The following is a 6,000-nucleotide window of genomic DNA, read 5'->3' on the forward strand; positions in this document are numbered from 1 at the left end:
CTGGACTTGGGAAGTCCCGAGTTCAGATCTTGCTAGAACACCTGGATGAGTCACTTAAGGTCTAGCAGTCTCCCCTGAAACAGGGATCATAATAATAGCACTTGCCTTCAGGGGCTGTTGTGAGGATCCGATGAGATATTTGTTAACAGTACTTGGCCCATAATAGGTGCTACATAAGACAGGTGCCCTGTCCTCCCCTTCTCTTTCCTGGAAGAGAACACGGGCAAGTCAGTTCATCCTCCTGGGACCTTAGATTCTTCATCTCTGAAGTAAATAGAAGGAATTGAGGGCAGAAATAGGTGGCCTTAAATCCCATACAATTCTAAACCTATGAATATGATTCATGAGCAATTCCTGATCTAAGTAGAAATGCCCAGGCTCATGAGGTTTGTCATCTCTTGCACCCATAATATGTCTCAGTATTCCATAGGTGTCCTTACGATACGTCTGCCAACCATTTAAAGCATATTATTCACAGTAGAAATTCGGGAAAATGAAATCATTTTCAAAGCAGTGGGTAAACTCCACACGTTTGTATGGATTAATTTCATATAACATCTTCTTAAGGTTGTTTCAACATAGTAAAATTGCTTATTCGTAGGGAATTTTTGGTAGGGGCCCTTTGACTCAAATTCACCTTGCTTTGGTCTTAACAGTATTAACTTAGACAGGAGCTTTCATCACGGTAGGAAACCCTTCCCAATAGAGCAACTTGTTAACTTCATTGTAACTTTAAAAGTCTTAGAGGCATGTGTTTCTATCTTCATAGCATATGAATCTACTCTCTACAAGCCGACCACATGGAATAATTTGAGTGCATCCCTCTCCCATCTTGGCACACAGCCAATTGAGCTTTCTACTCCGGTGGCCTTGGTCCATACCCATTCGGCTCTTTACTAATTTACCGTATTCTGATTTGTATGGTAATTCTAGTTTAATTGATAACTTATAACATGAAAGTTATAATCAAATCAACTTCCTTTGCCAAATAATCATGTTGCCACTGAAAAAACACTTATTGCCTTTCAGATCATTCAGGAGGGAATGACGCTTGGCGTACACACTGTAAACAGATGGTAAGGTAGCTTACTGGACCAACAGCATCAACTGAGTGCCCTCTGACCTGGCCACTAGAAAGTAACAAAGAAAAAAGAACAAAACCCTTGTCCCCACATAGCACCTCATGATTTTTCCCCCTCGGACTAAAGGTTCTAAATGTTCAAAATGTCATATAAGAAGTTGATCTTATATCTTAGAGGTTAGTGTAGTCCAAGGATAGTGTGACTGGTGACAGCAAGGAAGGAATTATTCCTTCCACTTATTCACAGAAGGGAGAGAACCACAAAGGGATCCAGCCCCATGCTTTTCCCATTGCCTGTTCTTTTGAAATAGGAGTGAAAAATCTCTTCATGTTTCATATGTAATTAAAAAGGCTAGGAGGAGATCCAGGGAAAAGCTAGCAGTGCATTTGAGCTAGAAATAGGATATGTGAAGGGAAATAATAGAAGCTGAGGATAGGCGAGTCTATTGGAGGCAAATGGTGGAAAGCTTTAAATGACATTTCAGGCTAAGGAATTTGCATTTTTTCCTAGAGGCAGTGGAAAACAGTGAAGGTTTTTAGGCCAGCGAGTAATATAATTAACCTGTATCTCAGGAAGATTATTTTGGTAGCTCTGTGGAGGATCATTTGGAGACAGAAGACCATTTAGGAGGTAATTTTAATAATCTGTGCCAAAAGTAATGGTGTACAAGTAATGAAGTATAGAGAAGCGGCCAGATGTGAGAGATATTATGGTCCTAGAAACGAATGCCCTTTGCAAAACGATTGGGTGCACAGAGCGAGGGAGAGGGAAGATACCAAGATGTGGAACCTGGCTAAGATCACGGTTAGTCGGTAAAAAAGTGCCATCGAAAGAAATCATGGGAAACCATCCCTCTCTAGATAGAGAACTGATGGACTCTAACTGCACATCAAAGGAGTTTTTCTTCCATGTCATTCTTTTTCTTTTTTCCTTTTTTGTAATATGGATAGTGCAGAAACATGTTTTATGTGACTCTCTGTAATGGGTTCAGGAGGGATAGGGAGAGAACTTATGAGAGAATAAAATAGCACTGATTTAACAATGAAGCTGAGATTGTGTGCTCATGGAAAACAGACAATTGAAGCTGTCCCACTGGGATTGATGTAAGAGATAAGGGTAAGAGATGAAGGAATATTATCTTAACAGAAATGATAATTCCATGAAGTCAGCATGGGATGGAGTAGAGGCAGTGGAGATCAGAGCATTTAGGGTGGAGTTTGGGGGATACCACTTTTAGGGACCAAGAAGAGGACAAGAAGTTGAGAAATCCATAAAGGCGCTGGTAAAAGATGGGTGAAGTTGAGAGAGAGCAGTGTCTTAGCAACTTTAGCAGGGAAGGGTGGTCAGTAGCAACAAATGTTGCAGAAAGGTCAAGGGAAATGAAATATGGGAAAGGGCCAAAAAATCAAATAACTAAAGGTTGAGAGGTGTGAGAATATCAGACCCTGCTGTGTCTGATGTTTATGATTGATCACACACACACACACACACACACACACACACACACACACACTCTCGGCATTTTATAGTAAAATGCTGCTTGCAGGTGTCTCTTATACATTTTTAAAAATTCTGCAAAATTCCAGTTAGTCTAATTTCAATGGTCTGATGAGTAAGATAAAAGGAAACCTAATCACCATGAGTGTTTGTCAGTGCCACCTGGCCTAAGCCCTTCTGGCAAGGAATTCCCTCATGGAAGTGAGGTTTTCCACGTGTTTCCATTTGCAGATGACAGTGTTGTTACCTCTCTCAGCATTCTTCATAAGTTCTGTGGTCACTTGAAAGAAATTGGCCTAACCGTACACACAGGAAACACATTGGATAAGGGACACATCGCCTAAGTTATAACCTGCAGGGTGATAGCCCAGCAAGTTAATCTATCAGCATGGGTTTCTGGGGCAGGCGTTGTAGGTGAGAAGATGAGCTAGGCCCAGATTATAGAAGAGGGAGGAGAGAAGGCTGCATGCCATGTGGGAAACTGCAAGAATTTTAGTGATCTCAAGGGCTTGCCGCCACCCCATTCCAATATTCTCCAAATGTGTTGTCTAAAGTTAGGAGACCTGGAATAGGCATAGGCTAAATGTCTTAAGACATGTGGTTTGTCTTGAGAACAAGATGGAGCTCTGCACATGACAGACTTTTTATTTCTGTGCCTGTTGTTTTTCTTGATTTTGGTATATTTCCTTGGAAGGGGACATTGAGAACCATACTTGTCCACAGTGTATACATGTGTGCTAGATAGAGTAATGGCTTACAGTCGGGAGGACCTGCCTTCCGATCTGTCTTCAGCCACTTACTAGCTGTCTTGTCTTGGCCAAGTTACTTCACCCAGTTTGCTTCAGTTTCCTCATTTGCAAAATAAGCTGGAGAAGGAAATGGCAAAGTACTCTACAGTTTCTGCCACAAAAATCCTCTGGGATGGCCTTGATGTGCTATGGTATTGGGGGGGGGGGAGGAGGGATCATGAAAATTTGGATATAACTGAAGCACTGATGGGCAACAATGTATTATTCCCTTCCCTTTCTTCCCTTCTTCCCTTCCCTCCTTCTCCTATCATGGTGGGGCAGCAATCAGAAGAGATAAAGAGAGAAATACACTGATAGATAGTTAATGCTATCTGAGAACTTAGATATGAGTAATAGAAGACAGTATATTGAGGAGCTGTGAAAGGGAAGGCTAGTGAGCACAGTAAAGACATGGCTTCTGAGCCATGAGTATCCCGATGTCCCTAGAGTAGTCTTAGCCGGGGAGCTCCTTAGCTGTGCAACTTGGAGAAGGTTGCTTCCTTTCTCTGGATGCCTACCTAGGTTTTAAACGAGCCAGTTGTACTCAGGGACCTCTGAGTTCCCTCCTAGTGCTAAGTGCCATGGTCCTGTGCCAGATGAGCAGCTGAGTAGGCCTCTCTGTCCCAGCCCAATATGGAGCCCAGCGCTCATAGTCTCTCTTCAGCTCACCAACCACGTTTGCCACAGATAGGAGCCCTGAGTGGGGAAGGCAGCATAGGCTCTTTACAAAATCCGACTTCTCTGAGTGATGAGCACATTTGCGAATTTTCACTTGCCTGCTTTTAGGATCATTATGCCTTCAGGAATAATGGACTTTCAAAACCTCTACTTTCAGATAGCTGATGGGAATTTTTTTTAATATACTGCAAAAAGAAAAAAAAATGGCCATTTGAATAGAAAGCCTGTAATGAGGCACCTCATCACTTCTGCTTCACAAGTGCTCTGTCCAGGATGCCATTCCCGTGGGTTTTTTCCCCCCGATCTTACATTCTCAGCACCCCACAGTTACGGCTTACCTGGAAAAATGGTGTGAGATAAGTGACATTGTGAAAGAGGCCAGGTAACTGCCTCCGTGGGTCTGAGTCTGGTATTTCCCCCCATGAGCTCTCCCCTTCCATTCCTCCCCCTTTTTGCTCCTTCCAGAAGAATGGCAGGGAGATCAGAAAAGCAAATAGCACTCGATGTGAGTTTCCGAGCTGACTTCTCCCTGTGTGTTCAACAACACTCAGGCTCACAGCTGGAAGACTTTGGAATGGGAGGGGAGACCAGGCAGGCTGCTGGGGTGAAAGTGGAGAAATGCTTTAAATAAAAATTATGCTTCAGCAGGCGGAAGGGCTAAATGACTTAAAGCAAGCTGTAAGTGGAATGGGCTGAGAAAAGAGAATATAAACTTATTGCTGGCCTTGGCTTGTTTGTTTATTTAATGATCAGAAAAATGTAGTTTCCTATTGGTATGCTTGTTGATTTGTAGAATGGTTCCTGTCTTGAAAGAGAATGGTGCAGAGGATGAGGATTGGAGGCTTATTTCTTTGGGAATCCAGGGGGAGGGGAACAGAAGGCTTAGGAAGTATTGTGCTTCCTGAAATTAGCTTTGTCATTCAAAATCAGCAGCAAAGGCATACAAAATAGGAACATTGAAATTCTTTTGTTATTTGTTTTCTTAAATGCATAAAAGTATTAAAAAAAAAAAGTGGGCCATACAAAAGTGAAGGGACTGCGTTGTCAGAATTGCTTTTTAATTATTATTATTATTTTTACTTTTTTTCCTTCTTTACTCCAATCACGAAAACTGATTTCCTTTTAATTTTTATTTGGTTAAACCTTTGTAACTTTAGAACAAAGTATCAGAATCCTTGCTTTACCACTCTGATGCCTGACTGTATGTAGTCCTGTAGGGTTGGAATGAGGGACCAGAAGAGAATAAGCGAAATGAAGTCCCCAAATTTCACCAAAGCAAAAAGCTCTATGCTACTGGCCTCTGAGGCCCTCCTTCTTTTTACTTCTGGTCATATGAAGTGTTCATTTAATTTTCTCTTCTGAAGGGATTCACTAGCTTTCTGTAGTTTATCAGCTACATGTTTTTCTTAGGACTTGTCCCCCCCTCCCCCCTCCCCCAGCCCATCCCACTGTCCCTATTCCCCCTCCAAATCACTATTGGAGGTTTGTAGGGTGGAGAAAAAAGAGGGGGATTCAAAATATATAAGAATAAATTACCAGTACAAGAAAGGATATATAATAGCAGAAAACATGATATTCATGAGTGTTCATCTTTTTTGTGACTTCCTTGTAAGTTATTCTTTTGTTCTTTACTGTGTACCTTTTTTTACTTTAATCTTTTTTCCCCTTCCACCCCTCCAAAACTGGGAAAGATATGTTATATACATCTATCGATATATACATATATATACCTGTGTGTGTGTGTGTGTTCACACACACACATATACATATATATTTTAACACTCCCCTTATCTTCTTCCCCTACCCTTTGCTTCCCCTTACACCCATCCCACCCCCTTACTTCTTTATAGATTTTGGGGGGCACTGTACCCTTGAAGGCATATATGTAGTGCTGTGAATTTAACCCATTCCTTATATAAGTAGGCTTTCAGAACTATGAGCCCTCCTCCCCTCTC

This window comes from Antechinus flavipes, chromosome X, assembly GCF_016432865.1.
Source record: "Antechinus flavipes isolate AdamAnt ecotype Samford, QLD, Australia chromosome X, AdamAnt_v2, whole genome shotgun sequence".
NCBI classification, from domain to species: Eukaryota; Metazoa; Chordata; class Mammalia; order Dasyuromorphia; family Dasyuridae; genus Antechinus; species Antechinus flavipes.